Source organism: Centruroides sculpturatus, unplaced genomic scaffold (genome assembly GCF_000671375.1).
Source record: "Centruroides sculpturatus isolate CEXI.00-Female unplaced genomic scaffold, Cexi_2.0 scaffold218, whole genome shotgun sequence".
NCBI lineage: Eukaryota > Metazoa > Arthropoda > Arachnida > Scorpiones > Buthidae > Centruroides > Centruroides sculpturatus.
The window spans coordinates 405,598-426,637 of NW_019384383.1; the positions used below are offsets into that span (position 1 = coordinate 405,598).

At 44.4% G+C, this 21,040-nt stretch overlaps 1 long non-coding RNA gene across 1 annotated transcript; it reads left to right on the top strand.

Moving 5' to 3' along the window:
• Positions 1–1,963: 1,963 nt before the first annotated feature.
• LOC111617964 lies at positions 1,964–16,289 on the top strand. Its single transcript, XR_002755505.1, has 3 exons — positions 1,964–2,192; positions 3,777–3,916; positions 15,720–16,289. It is a non-coding gene; the product is annotated as an uncharacterized LOC111617964 (long non-coding RNA).
• Positions 16,290–21,040: the final 4,751 nt, after the last annotated feature.

A 21,040-nucleotide genomic window follows, 5' to 3' on the forward strand; every position in this document is an offset into this window, starting at 1 on the left:
TAAATATGGCCTAAAGTTTAATCTAGATATTTTGGCCTAACCAACCTACCTTTTTAGGCCTAATATATCTTGTAGAAATACAATTTGAGCCTGTACTCGTCTACTGTAAGCCAAAATCTTAGCTCATTACAGTATATTAAGAGTGTAAATGATATATAATATATTATAATTTAGAATTTAGACGCGTTGTACCAATTTTTCTAGCCTCTAAACGTGGGCTCGTCCTAGTTTAAGGAAACCGAGGGCCCGACTTACCTTTTTCCACGCCGAAACGAAGGATATAAAATAGTTTGGATTGGGAACAGATGTAGAAGCCCGAAACACGGCAGGAGCGCATTTAACGCATTAAGTTAACGCATTAAAAATGCCATTTCTGGCATTTTATTGACGATACTCGGTCCGGTACGGACTCGTCATAAATATTCGCAACGTAGCAAAGTGGTGAGAATTTCTGTAGGAGAAGAAATCGTGGCCAGAAAAACTCCATTTTCTTGACAGTAATTGCGGGCAGAAGGGAACGGGTTCCAGTATTAATTTAAGTTGATCGATGGTACGTGTCGAGATATTCGGTACCGTACCGACTTAGAAAATATGCTATTACCGAAACAATGAAGCTGGCAAGTAATTTCTGTAGATAACATCGAAACTTGCCATACAACCTCTCGCTAAAGTGGGCATTACGAAGTACCGACATCAGTCACCGATGGTACTTTATAGGTACTTACTGTGTTGGCAAAGCGCTTAAATTGGGAGAAATTTGATAATAAATTGCAGAAAATCCACTATACCATTAAACTTTTGTATATTTGACACATTCTTCTTATTAGGAAATCTCGTAAATGAGGTAAAAAGTCCCGTCATTTTTTCCGTCCGATGCCTCTTTCCATGCCTACAACTTTACAAATATTCGTTAAATTTAATAAATTTATGGAAATTTCGAAGAAAATAACTTTACCCGTAGCGACATTTACTAATTTTACTTAGTATGGACCTTAAAATGGGAGAAAATACAGGTACCAGTCGACCCCCGTATAACACTGTTGATTTTTCCGTTTTATATGAATTTCATGTTGTACGAGTCACTTAGATTTTACAAATACGTGAGCCGTTCACAGCACAGCACACGTATTTGTAAAATCTAAGTGACTCGTACAACATGGAATTCGTATAAAACGGAAAAATGAACAGTGTTATACGGGGGTCGACCATTTACCTCCGACATCTCGGATATCTTAAAATTAAGGCAAGAATCTCTCTAAGAAGTTTACGAAGGAGAATTTAGAAGAAAGCAGTTTTTCTTATTTAAACCGCCTTTGTACGAAAGAGAAAACTAGACCGATGCCGCTTTGTAAGTAGCAAATAAGGCCTTATATTTAATCTAACACTGGCCTAGAACTGGCGAAATTTTCCGAATATATTTAAAATAACAAGGAGTTTTCTTAGGACGTAATTCCCTAAAAGGAAAAAACGGAGGAAAATCGCCATTTTCCGATTTCCAATGCCTACGTAATGTAAAAAGTAACGCGTATAAAGGTGGAATTTACGTAGAATAATCTATGTAGAGTAGCCTACTTCGATATACATTTAATGTAGCTACTTATGATGCGGCGCGTGTATGAGAGAGAAGGCGATATTACCGAAACTTCAGTTTAAAATGCCTTTGAAGAAGTTTAGATAAGATCGAGTTTAAGTTTTTTCAAATTTCGTACCGTTTCCGTTCTTTAAGGGCATTCGTGACGATTACTCGCAAAATGGCGGCCGATTTGATGGCTTATTTACATAATTTGGCAATTAAAAGTACACTTTCTGATCACGGCCAAGCTTTATTAATATTCTATTCCCAAAATTATTATTTTTAAATAACATTTAGTCCGAAAATTTTCTAGAATAGAATTTACATTAATTTTTGGGGGAATCAAATGCTATACTTTGGCTATTTTTAAAAATAAATGCGAGAATATTTGGCTTCCTGTTGGGAGTAATCCACGTGTTTGCCAGTGCGAGTTCGTGTTGTAAATATGTGGAAATGTGACGTGTTTGGTTAATTAATTGTAATTAGTTAATAGAAAAGATTTTATACGATAACTTCTAGAAAATTTTAAGTATTAATTTATATACTAAACGATTTCGAGGAAAGATAATGCCTTATTTCGTCCGGTCTTCGCCTAGATCGGCCATCGTCGGGATCCTCCGTACGTAAAACTCCAACCTAAATTGTTTAAATTAAGTAAAAAACTAAATCCGCGTGGCTAAAAAGCCTGGTAAATTCCGATTCGAGCCTAGTTTCGACCGGTTATTGTTAGTCGCGACTGGGTATAACCCGGGAGGCGTAATTAAAGGTGGTTGTAAAATGCGCGGGCGGTGGTACTAACTTCGGGCCCACCCCGTTACACAATCGTAGGCCTACCTTCGGGAGTTATATATACCACATAAGTGTAAAGCTGGCCAGAGTCTCGACATTGTGTCGCAGAGATGGTGGATTCGTCCCCCGAAATTCGGGGACGAACATAGTTGTAGAGATCATAATCGAGTGTACGGACGAATGGGATGGGAAAGAAGCTCTTTAACGAGTGATAAACACGAACTGCGATGAAGATCAACCCGTAGCTTTAGGCCAAGAGACACGACGCCATTACGAAACACTAAAGGACGGTCGTAACAATGTTTTCTCCCCCCTCGGAAGTAGACTTTGTACTACGATAGTTAGAGATATTCACTAATTAAAAGTAAGATAAGAGGTTTTAAGTTCAGTTTGACGAAAACGGGATTCGAATGGATGGCGTACGTTTTCGAACGGGAATAGGACACCTCGCCGATAACGGAACATTCGATACGTGGCAAGAAATTTGGAGGACGGTATTACGTTGCATAAGGAGACAGGAAACAAAATGGATGATAAAAAGTGAAGCGAGGAAACCGAGCTGGTGCCACCAGTAGTACCATTGTACTACCGGCGATACGAGCTTGTTTATCACGACTGGTAGATCCCATTGTTCCACCCGCCTAGGCCACACACGCCAGATAGACATAAAATTTGATAAAAGCGCAAAGGCATTTGACACTAGGATTAGGAGAAGTTTGGCATTGATAAATTCCGTATCGACGGCTTAAAATTTTCATATTAAGAGACCCATTTAGCCACTGGTTATCGCGCGAAGACGATGGGAATTTTTGGAGCGAATAGAGGATTTCTCTTATTTCCCACGTTCCTGCGATAAAATATAAGGCAATTACACACTTCCGAAGCTCGGAACTTTCAGAAAATAATACAGCTTAAGCGATTTTTTCCTATAAAAAGCGCCAGTTCCAAACGCCATATTACGCTCATCGTCTGGCACGCAACCGTCATTAAAAATAGCTTTTTTTTTCTCTCTCTAAAATTTTATAAAGTTAGAGAAGTTTGTCGGGTTTTAATGAAGTACGAACATGATTTTGGTCGAAATTTAAAGCAGAATGCGCAGTTTTTTCGTTATAACCAGCGCAGAAGTGCATTGTAGGACTTATCGCGATAGGGCTTCGATAGTATGTTGTAAGTAAAGTCGTAAATCCTTCCAAGTGAGCTTACGTAAACTAAAATTACTACGTAGAATTTATCTTCATCTTTTCGAAATTAAACTGGTAATTCATCAATTTTTTGCCTTAATTTTCAAACTCTAAATACTTTGCTTAACCTGTTCTACATCAAGTTTTTTATTCTTTTTTGCTAATTACAAGTAAATTAGTTGATAAATTTAGATCCATTTTGTGAGAAGTTCGTTATAACTTTTTTTTTATAGGTTGACGTGACAACTATTCCGTGTTCTGATCCCGTTTTGGATAACCGAAAGAGGCATTTAAGCTTCCGATGCTCCTCTTTTCCAACCGAAATCGAACTACCTGGAAATTAAACTTCACGTTTCTTGAAAATGTTATAAAAGTAAGGAAATTCGATTACTTTTTCGGCTTTCCCAAAGTATTTTTTAATATAAATTGGCAAAAATGACGAGAAAACACACATTTAGAAGTGTTTAAATCTGGACACAATACGTTTAGATGAAGCGCCAAACACACGTATACGAGTCCTTATACATTAAGGTGTCGGTTTTACTTTATTAAGGCCTAGGCATAAGTGTTGAAAAATTGAACACGCGAATATAATGGCACGAACTGAGCGTTTTAAATAGCGATGGATGGCGCGGGCCTACGAGATGAGGCATCGCGGACATTGCTAGTGTCAACCTGCCCAAAATAGCCCAAGATTTTCGGAATAGAAACGACGTGGATCCCCAATTCCCGCAGTTCCTCGAATACTTCCAAAAAATGGCATTCTCCTTTCTCGGTGTCCGGAGCCGTAAGATTATCCGTAAGGTAAGATTAGCCAGCCGTAAGATTTAGAAAGGTTGTGTGACGACAGTTCCTTCCGACGGTGTATTGTCTGTAGAGATGGTCTCGTACCCATTAACGAACGACAAAACATGGATATGAAGTGCGGGGGTAGGTAGGGTGGCCGCTATCCATTCAACACGGATAAGAGGGAGGAAGAATATACCACCCCTCCCGGGATCGAAATGAAACGACAGGGCTTTTCGGAGGATTTTTTCCCCGTCGGGGAGGTTATTATCCATAATGGCACCCCGGTGCGGGAGACCCGGGTCCTGTTTATGTTTGTAGATGAAAAGTACGGAGCCCGGGGCCGATCCGGACGACTTATTTGTGTTCGACGGAGCGTTAAATTCGGCTGTCATCTTCAGAAACGTTAGAAAACAAAGTCAGAAAGATGAGCTTGAGTCTGGTAGCTTCTGTCCCTGTCAGGATTACCCCCTCTCCGCTTGGCGAAGCACATTCATATATCCTAATTCGAGCGAAAACCCAACTCACCGAGTTGATCTGCCGCTCTACACACACGTACTCACGCTACCTGGAAAAGTGGTGAGAGCCGTCCAACGTTTCCCATTCCTCCAGAAATTTCTAGCTGTTGGAATACCACCGTGATACGGGCGATCTACCGGTTGAGAAGCCGATCTTCACTGTCTCGTGACTCTATACACAGTTGTACATGTGTTTTGGGGTCTTCCAGCCTCGAAGTTTGTGTAAAAGCATTTTACCTGGTTGGATTGTAGAACAACCAAATTCGAATCGATGTAAGGAACCTAAGCGGCTTCTCGTCATTTATTTAGTATGGGATGTAGAATTTTCTTCACCCCAATTTACGTGTTTTTCAGTTATTTCCACGTGTCCTTTCTCATCATTACGACCGAGGTGGACGGGTCAAAGGTATTGCCGGTCAATTTGACCCGTGTTAAATAAAAGAAATCCGAACCCGAACGGGTATCGATAAGAGACAATGGGGCCGGAAACGGGCGAGACGGCCCGAGAAATAATATACCACGCGGGGGGAGGCAGAAGAGCGTGGAATTTAGGATAGAGACGGCGCGGAAGTTTCCGATAAAATTAACAATCGAGTCGACAATGGCGGGAACAATATGAGCTACGCGCTCCTCTTCCTTCATAATAGATGGAAGACCCCTTCGGGCTAGGAGGGTAGTCCACTCCAATCGGCGCGGCTGACAGACACGTCTCGACATCTGGAACGCCGAGCTTGGGGGTTGAAACCCGCCCCGCCGCGTCACCCGCCAGCGTTATTAACGCCACCGCTATCGACGTCACGCCCTTTCGTTCCCGGCTCGTGTCTCATTGGCCCTCCGAAACGACGGCAGCGCGCCGATTGGTTTGCATCTCCTAACCGATTGGATCGTCATTCTCTTCCACTCGAACCGAGAATCGATCCCTTTTCGGGGGGCCCCGAAGACCCGGGCACCGAATTATCTTAAGGCCTAAAAGGGCCCTAAATAAACGAACCAGTGATTCGAATGGGACGAGAAACTACCAGTTTGACTCAGATAAACTCCAGTTTAATCCGGGATCGACCGTTCCCAGCCGCCATTTTATCACCCGCGAGTTACGTTTCCGTACTTGTGTCGCTTCGTGTACTGTACTTAATCAGTCGAGATCATTTATCGAGTCTAAAGAATAACAGGAATTACACTAACCCAACGTCGCTCCTGCCGTGCTTAGCGTAACGCGCGGTGCCATCTAAATGCGCCGTATTAGTGGTTCTTCTATTGTTACGGAAGCCGTAGCTATAAATCAAGGCGATTCGAACTGTTGTTACGGATCGAAACGCGTAACGCGAGTGGAGTGGTATCGATCCGCGCAGAAGGGAGACGAGTGTCGTTGATTAGAAGGAAACATTTGGAGTGGGGTGTACGAACGTAAATCACGCAAACGTCACGAGATTTAAAGAAGTGTAGACTGTAAACAATGGGATATCGACAACCGGATATCCGGAAAAATCGCCATTGCCAACGTCCAGAGCAATTTTCAAGTCGTAATGGCGTCGGACACCCCTCTCGTGGCGCAACGTAACGAGATTTACGTTCTTCCGGGAGGGAGGCCGCCGACAGAGTACACCTCGGGGGCGACGTCACAAAACAATTTCTTCTACGTAACGACTAGCGGAAGGTGGTGGCGCCGGAGCGTGAACTGATGTCTGTTATTAGGCGGACAACCCGTAATCACTGCCACTCGGACGCGGAACGAGCGTTGTCTTCCTTCCTCCCCGTCCCGATCTTCCGTGAAACGTTCCGTTTCCGCGGGCCACGCTCTTCTAGAAGGAAGAATAGCGCTTCTATATAGAAAAATAGGTTCTGCACCCGAATAATCGGGGTCGAAGTCAGATGCGTGTTCGCACGACCTCGGTTCATTAGGAAGATGAGAAATCTGGTTCACGGATTAAAGAGGTTGAAGGGAGGAAGAGATTAATCGTGTGTCTTAGACACAGAGCGCGCGCAGATGGAAGAAGAACGTGCAATCTCGTCCCATTTACCCGCTACGTAATTGCAACTGGTGAGAACTCGGAGTCTGGCCCGAACTCGAAAAAGTCGGGCCCAAACCAATTTATCCGGGTGGGCGGCCGGGTAATGGCCGGCTCCGTTTTCTTCCCGTGGGACTTTTGTAATTGAAATGCAGCCATCCATCAACAATGGCGGAGACAAACGGACGGCAACACGAGCTCCCTCCCTTGCTCTTACTGACAACTTCATTTACTCGTCTCTTGTCTTTCGATTGTTTGCTACCCCGGAGTCACTTCCCGTTCGTCGTCTGTCGTGGGGCCCGGCTCCAACCCCCAGGCCCTCGGCTAAGTCGTGGTTACGAGGGCCACCGACTGCTAAATTCAATTCAAACACAGGCTAACACTCCGCGCCAAAATACTGTAGGCTACTGCATATCGCGGTTCTAAGCCCTAAACACCTAACGCTACGTTGTAGTGTAGGAATCGGCCAGGCTGTTGTTCAAAAACGAACCGGATCACTTCATCCCCCCTTAACGACTGCGAGAAACAAAGCCACTTCGTCTACTGGCGACATGCAAATTTGCACGGTTGGCTGTCGGCTCTCGGAAAGATCCTCCCCCACCGTCTGGTGTGGGGAATGAAAGACCCGTTGTGTTAGTTTCCAGGTTTCGATAAAAATCCGCTCTTAACAACATCTATCCTTCTGTTTTTATAGAATAGAAACAGTGTTGAGAAACGAAAAAAGGGGGACGAGTCTGCAGATTTCCTGTTATCGTCATTAATTAATGAACAAGCGATACCCGAACCGTATTTCTTGATTTATAAACTACCAGAAATAAAGCAAAATCGAAATAGATCCGAACCCACATCCTTCATTATATCTTCCGATATTCTCTACCCAATTAGAGCATTTGGCAGATTATAGGCGTTGGTTCGGATCCCACCCGATGCTAATTTCTTTGGGATCTTCTTTTGTGATGTGGGGTGTTTTATTAACAATTTTAGTCGGCCTCGGTGGCATTCTAAAGTTTTTCAGCGACAGTTCTTGTTCTTGTTCTTGGCAGAACCGAGTACCTTTCGGGAGTGTCAATTTCCCGACTTCCATCTTATTTCATTGGAAAAACCTCTAAACATCTCCATTCTTCGACCGAAGCGGCGCATGCCCGGTAACTGAAAGGATGCGGGTGGAAGAGTGGCGGAAAAGGCGATGTTTCGGACGATCCCTTCGAATTTGAAAAATCCCCCTTGCTTCCTCTCGAAAAGTAGAAGGGAGAAGAATGCGACAGAAACGTTGGGAATCTGTCTCCGGGACAGATCCGGAGAGAACGACGTTAAACCGAACAATGACGGCAGTCGATGGTGACGCACTCTCTCAGGTGAGCCTCTTCCATTTGTTCCATTATCCGTTCGGTGGGATTCGTTTATCCGGCCACGTAACCAGAATCTATACGTTCTTAGTGCGAACCTACCGTTAGTGGGGGTGGAAACACTCGCCATCCCCTATCACTGACCGGGCCGGTAGCCTTTCCACCAGCGCATCCGATTTCTAGATGGATTCAAAACGCTAGACTCTGTTCGGAATTCGATTCGAACATTCGCAGGACCTTAAATTTGTTCCCGAAACCCGAATAGGTGTAGCCTTCCAACGGTTTGAAAGCTCGAGACTCCCCATTTTAAGAGACAGATACCCTTTGGGATATTCCAGAATATGTGTTGTAATTTGAAATAGAACAATGTCCGAATGGGGAGAACACGGGTTCGAACCCACACCGGCGAATGTTTTCCAAGTTAAGGCCCGACACCGGGCGGGAGATGGTAGAAGAGACTAGAATAATGTCGTCGGGTTGGAAACGGGAGGTTGCATCTTTCGGCTTCGATTCGCGAGGGGGGAGATCGATAACTTTTGTGCAGATGGACGAAAAGAAGGTTTATTGGTCGTTATCTTCCGATAACACCTGTTGCTTTTCCTAAAGACTCTCTCTAGCAAAAACGATTATACATTAATAGCGTTTATCTGTCGCCACCCATCTTTCTGGGTCGACTAGACACGACATTTATTCTATCCAGATGGCTTCTTCCATCTTTTCTCGGCAGCCCCCTCGCCGCTTTTCTAAAAAAACCAAAAGATTGTGGGTTCCGGATACGGCCTGGGATCTAATTTAACGATACAAACTTGGCTCGTTCCCACCACGCGCAGTTTTCTTTGGCTCGTCCTACTTTCTACCTTTCCGGCGACGATTCCCGATAAGGAAAACGCACGCGCGGGGGTTGGCAACGACGGTAACTAAGTTGTAGGCGAAGGTGATGGCGTTATAGTTTCCCAGAAGATGCGGGGGTGGCGGAGACCGGCTTCCGTTTCGGTCGGTTATCGACTGGAGGTTGGGGTTTTGCGTAGCACCGACCCCCCGTGGCGCGCGCTATCGTCTTCTTCCTTCCATCCCAGCCGAGTCGACGGACGGAAGAGGGAAAATTCTTTTTTTCGTGTCGTCCGGAGACGTAAATCTGCGGGTGTCTGGCGCAACCTCCGTCCGCCGTCGTTACCCCCGCCGATTTACGACCTCCGGCAGACGTTACGAGTCCGGAAACCCGATACCCGGTCCGGAATGGGAAGCGCGGGACCGAAAACTCGGTGGCGTTATCTCCGCTTCCCCTTCGGAAAGCGCGTGGCGCACCCGCTCGCTTTCGGAAACAACATGGCGGCGGCCCGAAGATCCGGTCCGAGAAAATTTTTATAGCCGATTTTTCCCCGCGGCATAGAATAACGCAGCAAAATTTCCTCTCGGGTTTCCTTACCCTAGAATAAAGGAACTTATCGACGTCGCTATCTTCTCTTTCGTATAAAACGTCGCTTTTCGGGGAATTTTATGCTGGTGTCATCCTTTCCTTTCATCACGACTTTCGCTAAGATTCGTCTGCAAATTTCGCCACTGTCGTACACTGACGGAGGTGTAGAAGTAACAGAGGGAGAGACTAGTGTCTTTAGATCGGTGCGTATTAGTCTGACTGTAGGCCTAGATTAAAAGGAAAGAAACACACAGGTTGCCACGCATCTTGCATTTAAAGTCTAGTGTTATAAACGGCCAATCTACCTGCTTATAACTAGAAAGTTGTAGGGAGGATTTTTGAAAGTTGCCGTCTTCTCAAACTGCTATAGTAGAGGCCAATGATGAAGTTTTTCTGCCTCCACTGGCGCTATTAACTCCCGACCGGCGCGCGACTCAACCTTTTCTCCGAGGTTATCGGTCGGGGTGATCTGGAGAGAAGAGTAAACTGCATTTAAAAGTCGTTAGGCCAAACGCAAAGATATGGTTTTTGTTCGAATTTTCCAATTGTCGTAGCCCCGGCGTGTTTCTGCCCAAAACCGGGTTGCGCTGCCGGTTCTATTTTTAATTTGCCAAACCATTAATTATAATTATTAAAATGAGGTCTGGATGCGAGTCCAGACCGTTTGTTTCCCTATCCTGTTTATTTATCAGTCATTAGTCGAGCGCGTGGAAGGCGCCTGGCTCGCGGTAATCTGTCACTTGTAGACTAAACTGCTGTCATCGAAGTATACAAAACTCGACCTCGGCTCTCTTTAATGGCGCTTCGGTCCCGGGTACGAGCCGTAGAACTGGGAAAACTAGATACAAAGTATACTGCGACTCCCTACCCCCTTGCTTCCCGCACGTTCTTCGTGCCCGACGTCTGGTGGGCCTACCGTTGGAACAGACCTAGTCCCAACCGTTTCCTATTGTTCCTCTATCCGGGGTAGGACGACGGGGTGAGAACATTCTTTCCGATCGTTCTGGAATTTCTTATATCGGTGTACAAAACGGAAAAGGGTGGTTCGAAGCAATAAAAGCGCACTAAACTACCTGTCCCGTATCACGCTAGCCTACAATAGTCTCGATACTTTGGGTAGTTCTGGAAGATACAGAGCCAAAGAATAGTGAGAAAGTATCATAACAGGGTGTAGAAAAGGGACGATTGGTTCGTAGACCACAAAACCAAACATTTCACCTCTCCACCGATGAGGAGGGTGATAAAAACTTTCTTATCTACCTGGTAGCACCCGATTTCGCCTCGGCGTCGTGCGTCGATCGTCTTACCCCGCGGACATACTTAAAATCTTCCGAGTAAACGTAGTTTGACCGTTTCTAAACACTGCAAAGACGTCTCCCCTTTTCCGCCACGTAACTCGGACTTGTCCAGACCCGGGCAATTGTAGAAATCCGAAAGCCCCGCGCTACTCGGTGTAAGGTAAGGGTTCGATTCCGATGGGATGGGGTTAAAGGCCAGGTATCAATTGGCGATTGTCGGAATGCCGGGGCAGAGGAGAAGTGCCCGGCACGGGCGATAAGGAGTTAGTCGAACAGAGGAGGCCCACCGATGATAGAAACCAGCCGCTCCGATAGATAAATTGTTTATTTTGCGCGACGCCCAATTAACAGGCGACCAAATGACGACAGAGCGGTTGTTGCTACTTAAAGAGTTGAGTGGAACGAAGGGCACGCCAGAAATTTCGTATCTTACGCCAGGCGTACTTCTTTTATTCGGCGTACAACGGATAGACAGACGGCGGTACGCGCCTCTAGACTAGCGATCTTTCATAAATTTGGCCGTACGAGGCGCGAATTTTATCACCCTTCTTCCCGGGCGACGGAGGTGATTAAGGTGAAGACCACACGCGTTTTGCATCCGTGAGCTCTTTTTTTCATTCTTACAACCGTGGATCCAAGGGAGTTAAAGTCCCGCGTAGGTGCCGCGGTACAAGGCGTATTTAAAATATTCATCCCGGTCTAATTAATATTAATTATACGTAAACAATTAGGTTGGCGTCTTTTGTTTTCGAGAGGGGGAAAAAAACAAAAATCCCTTCTTCGTCGATAGATGGCAGCACGGCCGCAATGGGAGAGAGTTTCTTGTATTGTCAGATCTTGGGTTAATTTAAATCCGAAACTTGCCGGCGTGTGTTTCGTCGACGGAAGCCCGGTTTTTACCCGCAATCTGCAGTTTATTTTCTACTTATTACGTAATAAAAGGATGAAAAATGGACGAATCTGGCTTCCTCCAACCGAAGAAAGAGCTGCGAAATTTCTCCATCTTACATTATAAATACGCAAAGAAATTCGACGAATGTCGTTTTCTCGGCAGGAAACCGCTCCCATTTCTCTTCTCGATGCGAATCTCGGCGATACGAATCTAGATACACGGGCAATTTAAGTAATTAAATTCGAAGCACGACCGTATCCAGGCAAATGGCGGTTTGCTGGAACCGCCACTCCGCTTACAACAACGGAGATTAAAGTGTAAGAAACTCGTGATTTGATTTTTATAAACATTTATTACTCCCGATGACTAACGGCAACTTCCTTCCTGGCCGTCTCGGCCGTTACGCCACTTTTAATTTAGAAAAATGGTTAAAGATGCGGCCGTTTGTCACCATCGAACAGTACTTTTACCTACGTTACGCTTAGCGGGGAATCGATACAACGTCACGGATTACCGGGCCTAAAGGTAACATTACAGAAAGAAGGCTAAAAGATGTGTTTTCTCACTCGGTTCAGAATGCGCGGCTTGTTAGTCGACCTTGTCTGCATCCGTTAACACATTAGGATATCTCATCGTTAGACCAGTTAACGAGTGTTTATTAATGTGTTCCAGTGCCGACCCGGAACCGACGGGCCGTTTAGCTCTCTTCTGTTCGGCTTATCTAACATAACCTAAACCCCCTTCGAGTCTAAAAACCTGCGATTCTCTAGTAGAAACGGTAGGAGTTTCCAACTTTGCCGTCTTTTTCCAAAATAGATTCGGTGTTGGGAATAAGAATTCGATTAACCGGGACGAAAGAGAGAAGGACGAGACACGGCAAATTGTCGAATGGGTAGGGGTCGAGACGGATTCCCGTCGGATAATTAGGGTAGAAAATTTCGTTCTGTAGAAGCGCGTTAACGACGAGGAGCGGAGATTCCGAGAACGGGAGAGGAAGAGACAGAGAGGGAGCTCTCTGTCCTCCCTGCATCTGTTAAGTAACATGTCCCGACGATTAGGGGGTAAGATATGCTGCACGAGACACCGTTTTACTTTGATAAATCGGGATAAGTCCGGAGCAGATGGCGATAGATGTCTATCGACGCTCGGAGGGATGGGAAAGAAGCGCGCCAGGGTTTTTTCCAGTCTGCGCGTCCTCCGGCGCGCGGCCGGACTGGCGGAAGGTCGCGCCGCCGAGTTAGCGGTGACCATTTCAGACAAATTACGACGCCACCCGAAACAAATCGGAACAAAAATAGTTTGCTTCGGCACCAGATGTGCCACATTCCCACTAATGACTGGGAGGAGTCGGAGGTCGCGCTCCACTCTCGGTTACTACTAGCGGACGGCTGGCCGGGCGCGGATGCGCGCCCATCTCTCTTTGTCGGTTCTACCCAGGGTCGCGGCCCACCTGGGTCGCGTTCGTCGCACCAAAGACACGCATTCCGCCAGACCCAGACCCAATTATAACCCGACGGGGCCGGTCGGACCGTTCCCTATACTTAACAAAGCGTTTCTCCGCGCCTCGCCGCGTCGCGCGGCGCCTCGCATCGATCGCTCCGTTGGCGGGGGGAAGACGAAATAGCCACTCCGACCGACCAGCGCCGTTCCGGGTGGAAACGAGCTTTCCGGTTTCCGGCAGTCGGATGCGGGAATTCTTCTTTATATTAGACAGAAGGAACCAAACTGGCTGTTCTCTTTCGAAACCTAAAGTCAGCATCTTTAAAAATCCATGCAGTTTCTACCTCTAGTTCGTGAAATCAAACACGACACAATTTGGACTAGCGAATGACGAAATTAACTACGAAGAGCTCGTCACACGAGAAAACACTAGGCGAACACCGCTGCAGTAGACCGGATAACCGAGAGTGCCTTTGCCAGAGTAAACTAAGTGATCCGGGGAGTCCGTTTTATATACATTTTACTAAAATGTATGGAAACAAAGTTCACTTTAGCCCCATTCAAGTATTAGAAGTGAACAAAGTCTGGGCTAGACACAATAGGCACCAAAATGACTCCAATTGCGTAATTGGGCCGCCCAACATCATTAACCACTTCACAAACTTGAGAAGCAAACCGGTAAGGAAGGGGCTTTGTATTAACTTTTGGAATTACATTAGGAACATTTTTTTAAAAAGGAAGAAGTCTCGTTTTTGGGTTCACCCGTCCTTTGTCCCACGTCTGCAAATTGCATTTATTCTCCCCCCGCCAAGAATTTCCTGTGTTTGTTGAGCATTTTTGCTTTGTAGCAACCTTTAATTGCGTGTATCAAATGAAAATTTAATAGTGATGCCCCGTGTTTTCTCTACAGAATCATTGGCTCGGACCATATGTAACTTTAATATTTATTTTTATGACGTCTGCTAAAATTATTCTTATTATTACTATTGTTAAATTAATATATACGTAACGATAAACCCCGTATCTATATATCTTTCTACTGTTTCTATACTGTTAAAGGCCTTAAAGAAGCCTCTAAAGCGTCTCAAATTAACTTTAAGTGGGACAATTTGAGGCCTTTTAGGCTTTCTAATGCTCTAGAAATGTGTTCGGAAAGGATAAAAATGCATTTCTTACTTTATTTATTCTGTATAGTCGTCGCTAAGTTGGGAAAGGAATCAAAATCTACTATTGTTACTCCTGTTTGTAATTGGGATACATAAAAATATTAATTTCCTTTACTTTCGAGATGTTAAGTATCGTAGAGCGTGGCTAATTAACTAAGCCCGTAACGTATTGTACGGTACCTGTTATACAGCAGCAGCACACCATAACATCCACTCTACATCAGGTGTGTAGATAGGAACAAAGGCCTACGGTGTTCCAACTCGAAAACTATATACTGTATTTAGTTATTGAATAAAAGTAAACCCACCCTCTTTTCTTGTTTCAAATAGTAAATTTGGCCCCTTTATCGTCGGAATTATAGTTCATACACCTTCGTCCGGGTCTCGTTCATTGAGCATAGGGTTGCACGTGAAAATACAATGACACACGATTCAACCCGTGCTTCGTGACTCGACGCGATCTTTAATTATATTAATGTAGTTATAGAAGATGCGCTAGTCTTCTCTTATGCGTTCCCATGGAGTCAGTGTTATGGGTCTTAGGAACAGTCGAGTCATTGGCGATGGCGAGCGAAGAGAATGATGACAAATTGCCGCAGCTGCTAAGCGAAGAGACTTCATCTCTCCCGTGACCGAGGGAGACTTTGGGCCCATTTTTGGATTTTCACGGGATAGACAAAGAAGTGGCCCTACAGAAAGCAAATTCGGGCCTCCTCCATCTTTGGTTTCCTTCTCGTGTCGATGCGAAGAGGGCCTTCGATCGGAAGAGACAATCGATAGCAGGACAGGGTCCACTCCGCTTTTTGTGTAGAGCTATCGACTTTGCCACGAACAATAAAAAGGGGAGTGAAGAAAGAAGTCTTTTGATCCAGGCAATCTTCGTAGATCCCGAATACACGAGTCGAAAGATGGGCACGATAAATCAGAACTTCATTCATATATATAACTTATAGGTTAAGCATCTTGCAGAATGATGCGGATAATCGAAGAATACGGACCGAATACCCGAGTTTGAAGTATTATACGCGCAACCAGGCACGGATAACCGAAAACACGGCACATATATTCTGCTTTTCTGAATTTTCGCTTCATTCTTTTACCTATAAATCCGATATTCGGTTATCCGTGAATATTTATACGTATTAAACGTGTAAAGCCGTTGATTTCATTAATACCGACTGCATATACTGTAACAAGGGTCATTCTGTCTCGATTTGAAACGAAGCAGCGTGACAAACGGTTTATGTTTCGAAATACACGAAAATATTGTGTAAGAAACAAAAAGTAACGCCATTTTATCTTTATAGGCCGTGTTTGGGCTGAAGGCGAGGAAGCTCATCAGCAAAGTTGGTGTTGTTGCGGATTGTACACATCGAGAGTTATATTTGTAGGTACTTTACGGAAAAGTCGAGTATTTCATCAATTAAAATCCATGTAAATCGTATTAAGAAACAAATAAAACCATGAATATTTTAATGAAAATGTTGTGTATCCTAAACTGTGCCTCACCTTCTACAATTACCGATTGGCCGTATTTACTTACTTAAAAATCTACTCACGAAGGTCCTCGACGTGTTCTCTATTAAACTGTTTCTAATTTTACGATCCTCTTATTAGTCTCTACTAACTTCTGCCTACCGATTAATCGGTACCTAAAGCCAGTGATCGAGAAAAGAGCGTGACTATAAAACCCTTAAAATTCGATTATAAATCAAAAATTATGGACGAAACCCCTTCAAAATTGGAGATTCCCTTCCCCCTCGGTAACGATGATTCGCCAAGGATCTTAGTAAAATCATAGTCCAGAAAACGTATTCAAATTGGTCGATTGTAGTCGGAGAGTCGGCATTATGCCAATCGATTATAGTTTATCGGTTTATATATATATTGATAAAAGGTATACAAATTTAGAAAATCGACTTCTTATAATCGAAGAAACCGAGTTTACCGAAGTTTTCCTTGATTATTAGACACAATAAATGGTAAAAAGTAATAATAAAAACTCACACCCGCTTACAAACTGCACAATAAATCCACCTGGACGTTCGCTCTTCAATTAACGGATGGCGCCTTGTTTGTGTTTTCGAATTTGTCTTTTACAGATTTTTATTATCATTTTAAGTATTTCGAGTTAAAAGAAGCTTCGGTGTGTACGGAATCGAAGGACCCAGCGCTAGGAACACGGGTCGAGGAATAGAAAGAAGGGTTGTCGTACAACACGATACGTGGATTTCACGTAACTGTAGCAATTATCTGAATGATTCTTTATATTTTTACGGATTGTGCAAGAAGTAAACTCGCCTTCAAAGCTAATTTTTTACAGTTGTTGTGTGAACGAACCGTGTATAGCGCGCAGTTTCGTTAGAAGTGGATACTCTCCGCTCTTCTGGTAATTGAATAAAAAGTGATAAAGAAATTTAATTGGACTTAATATATAACAGATATATTAATTAAAAAGAACAAATGGCTTTTTGTGTCTAGAAATAGAAGTGTAAAATTCATTCGAACGGGCAAAAACTTCCAAGTGGCTGGAAACACTCGAAAAATCTTTGAAATTGGAAAACATTTTATTGTTTTTGATTAATTCTAGAAAAATACCGCCCCGACGATTTGCTAGTGTTCGTGTTTCTTCGACCACGTGTTATAAAAAGGCCACGTAATTCGTTTAACCGGGCGAAATCGATGGTAACCGGAGCGAAGAACGTTATTACTTATTTACTTACGCACCTATTGGCGCAAACACGCGTTGCATAAACCTACAGAAGAGGATTTATATAGAAGAACGTAACTCTTTACACGATTTAGCACGTAGACTAGGTTTAGTGCGCGTGAAGACCAGCGCACGCCACCCATCTTACAAGAAAAATGGACGACGTACACGCTTACATCCAGTGGTATATCGCGCGTGTGACGAAGTGCGTACGCGTGATTAGTACACCGGAAGTGGGAGAATAGGGTAACTACGACGTAATATTGTGGAAAAGGTTATTCTTTGTGAGATGACATTTTTATTACGAAGAGGAATAAAAGGGAGCCCGAAATATCGGAGTGGATAACGAGCGGTTAACGACGACTGGAGCGAAACCAGTGACGATTTTTTGAACGAGTCACTCACATTTACATTAATCGTGACGCGACACTCGGTTCTACTCCATTGACTCTTACATATCGTCGCGTACAAAAAATAATTCTGCCATTTTTTTCCTGGCTTCTAGGAAGCTACATCGACCTTCGGCTTTTCCTTCTCTTCCGCTTTATAAATCGTCCCTTCTGTTCGAGGATCCTGTATCCCGCTTCCGGAAAAAATCGTCTTTCTCGCGCGCTAAATGGCTTCTCTGTGGGTTCCGAGACCGTAATTGAACCCTACGAACAATAATCTAGGCCTTAGGGATACTCGAAAATAAAGAGAAAATTCTTTGGGACTTTCGCCCGTCGAAGTACTGTACGTTATGGGCAGAGGAGAGACTCGACTCGTTCCGCCTGGACGAGCGCGAGCTTGTTGTACGTCGAGAGACGGGTTCGAAGATCCGGACGACAATTCATTACGGGCAGACGTAATTACCGGCGCGTGTCGGGTAACGAAGTCGACAAAAAATTCTTCGAAAAAACGACGGAAGTGAAGATGAAAGCGCGCCGCGGCCACATTACACTAGCGAGCGACGCCGCAGCCGCCATTAATTACGCTCGTTTTACGCCGAAGCCGCGGCCATGTGGCATTCTGGTTTCGGGCTCGGGTGACCGGCGATCGACCTCCGCCCCCCCGTGACCCCGAGCTCCGTCTCTAGATTCGCGCCGTTTACGTAACGGACGGTATTACGTAAGCGGCGCGCGGCGCGACGTGGTGGAGGAATGACGATGCGAACCGGCCGATGGGATTTAACCGTTTCGCGAAGAGTTAATTTCTCGCTGTTAAACGAGACAATTAAGCTATCGGGGTGTAATTGCTCGGTCCGATTAATCCGAAGGATGTGTTTTTTTTATTTGTCTTACTGTCGTACCGCCAAAATGTTCTTTAAATAACAGAAAAACACCTCTCCTTAGGCTAACAACCTCTTTAACTAGAAGATCTGACCTCCGACCTTCCGGCATTTATAAGATAAATACAGCAAATTTACCAGTCGTCGATATGTTTGTTGGCGTTAACACCGGGCAGATTGATTCGTGTGTTAGAAATTGTGTAATTTCTAATTTGATCCGAGTTAAACTTTGAAATGATAAGGCAACGGTAGTGTTGGATAGGTTTTATTTTCAGGAAAACGATACAAAATGTCGGCACATGACTTCTTCACCGGATGAAAATTGACAATAAGAGGAGACGAGACGTTCCATTATTTGAGAAAGCATCGAGTGCTCCCGTACTAAGTAACGCTGGAACGAGTAACTTAAGTTCCACGTGGAATAAAATAATAAAACACTCGAGAAAATCGAAAAATACGGTATGTGCTCCTCCATTGATTTCTTCGGAGTGCAAACGTAAACGTTTGTCGAGTCACATAATCTATATTTGTATACAATTGTATATAAGTTGTAGTATTTCTCTTGTAAAAACTAACAAAAGACATTATAAACAGTTGCTCTTTCTCCTTCGACGGCCGGTTGAAAAATGGGCTTACACAAAACGAGCTTCTTAACGATAAAGAAATAAGAGCAAAGAGAAAAAGAAACGAGGCAACGTCAACGAAAATAACACGGAAAAACGTTCTTTTCCAATTGTTTTACTGTAAATTTTAGTCGCGTGACTGGTATAAAGTCGTCCGTCCCGTCGATCTTCCTTTATATTATTTTAAACTATATATTTTTTTCCTTTGTCTTCTGCTCGTAAGGAGTAGAAATTTATTATACATCGGGCTACTTAAGAAAAGGCCCCAGGCATTTCTTGTGTATAGGATGCACACCAGCAGTTAGGAAATATCGCATCGAACATCTCGCCTTCAGTTTTGAAGGGAACGTCTCATTTTCCACGATTACACGTCACCACAGATTTACGTGGAGGCTAAGCGTAACTCGTTTGCGCCATTCACCCCCTCAAAATAATACGACTCGGTCTAAGAAACCGAGTTTAACGACGCCGTGTTACGTTCTTCTATTAATAATAATTGTAAATTTACTAAATTAAAACGTCAGAAGCCAGTAAAGAAATCCTGTATCTACTCGGAAAGAGGGTCGTTCCAGGGCTTATCGCGGCCTGATCGACGTCAGATAACTTTTTTTTTTTTTTAAATAGGGGTTATCTGTTCCACTTTAAAATCAACACGAAGTGATCTTAGGAAGTGCGACGGAGAAAAATTCGATCTTACGACTCATTCTTTGAATTATTTATTATTATTTCGTTATAGAAAGAGGTGAGACCGGCGGCGAGCGGGGAGGCGCAGAATTCAAAAACGGTTACCATCTCCACCCCCGGGCGAAATGGGGCAAACGTGAATAAAAACGAGATTAATATTGTAGATGAACCAGAAAACAATAGAAAGTAACGGGAGGAAAAAATTTCTGTTACGGAAGGCGTATTAATCTACAGCCAAATGAAAATAGAAACTTTAAAAAACAAAGGGGACGTCGAAGTACCAAAACCTCTGGTACGAAAGTACCTTTGTAAATATTTAAAAAAGCTACCGGGGTTACCTTGTTTAGTAAAACTTGGGATGTACCGAAAACGGTACTTTAAAATACTTGTGAATCCAGAAAGGTTTAGTATTTTTGGCCGGGGATGTGAGAACCGTTTCCCCACACCCATATTCTTAAAAAGAATTAGTGGTGGCCGCGGGCGCGTAGGGTAAGGAGTCGTCGGGCAATTCCGAGGAGCCGTAAGAACCCGGACGGGACGATTTTTCAAATCCGCGATTAAAAAGGAGGGTACGCCGATTGTAAACAGCACTTTTCCACGGAATAAACGAGAAAACGGCTTAAACCGGATCGATGCCACGAGGAGCGCCAGTCATTTCGACGTTACCGAGAAGACTTCGACTACCGATACCATCTTTACCACGTTAAACGCGTTAAGAGTCGAACGTAGCCGCGACGTCACAAATTTACTCCCCGGTATTCCGTATACCGAGTTTTTACCAGCGTGTTAACGGTGCCACCACCAGTATTTACGATCCCCTTTTCTTACTATTAAACCTCGCGCGTGGGAAATTGGTACCGCCGGCACGTACGTCACCGGTCGTTCGAGTTGCCCCCCCAACACCGGTAGTCGCAGGTAAGATGGGAGTGGAAATTAAATTAAACGATCGACACCCCGGTCCCGTAGAAGTCTCGATTAGCCAGAGATTCGCATTCGGCGCTGGTTCCCGGATGCGGAAACCCCCGTTCCTCCCCCGCCTGGAAACGCGCGAAATGTGCCATCTCCGCCTCCGGATTCGTTCAACTTTGGCCGATATTCGCCTTCTTCTCGGCGGGAATTCCAGTGACGTCATCGCCGTTCTCGATTAGTCGAGGGCTTTTTTGGCCCACTCCCGCGCAACGAATTTCGGACGGGACGGGTCGTTAGGGAAGTTTGGATTGTGCCCGGAGGTGGGCGAGAAGAGAAGAGCAAAAAACACTCCCCACGGGTCTGCCGTAAACGCTTTTCGTCCTTCCTAATTACGGGTCGTAGCGCACTTTCCGTTTGTTTAAAGATATCGAGTAA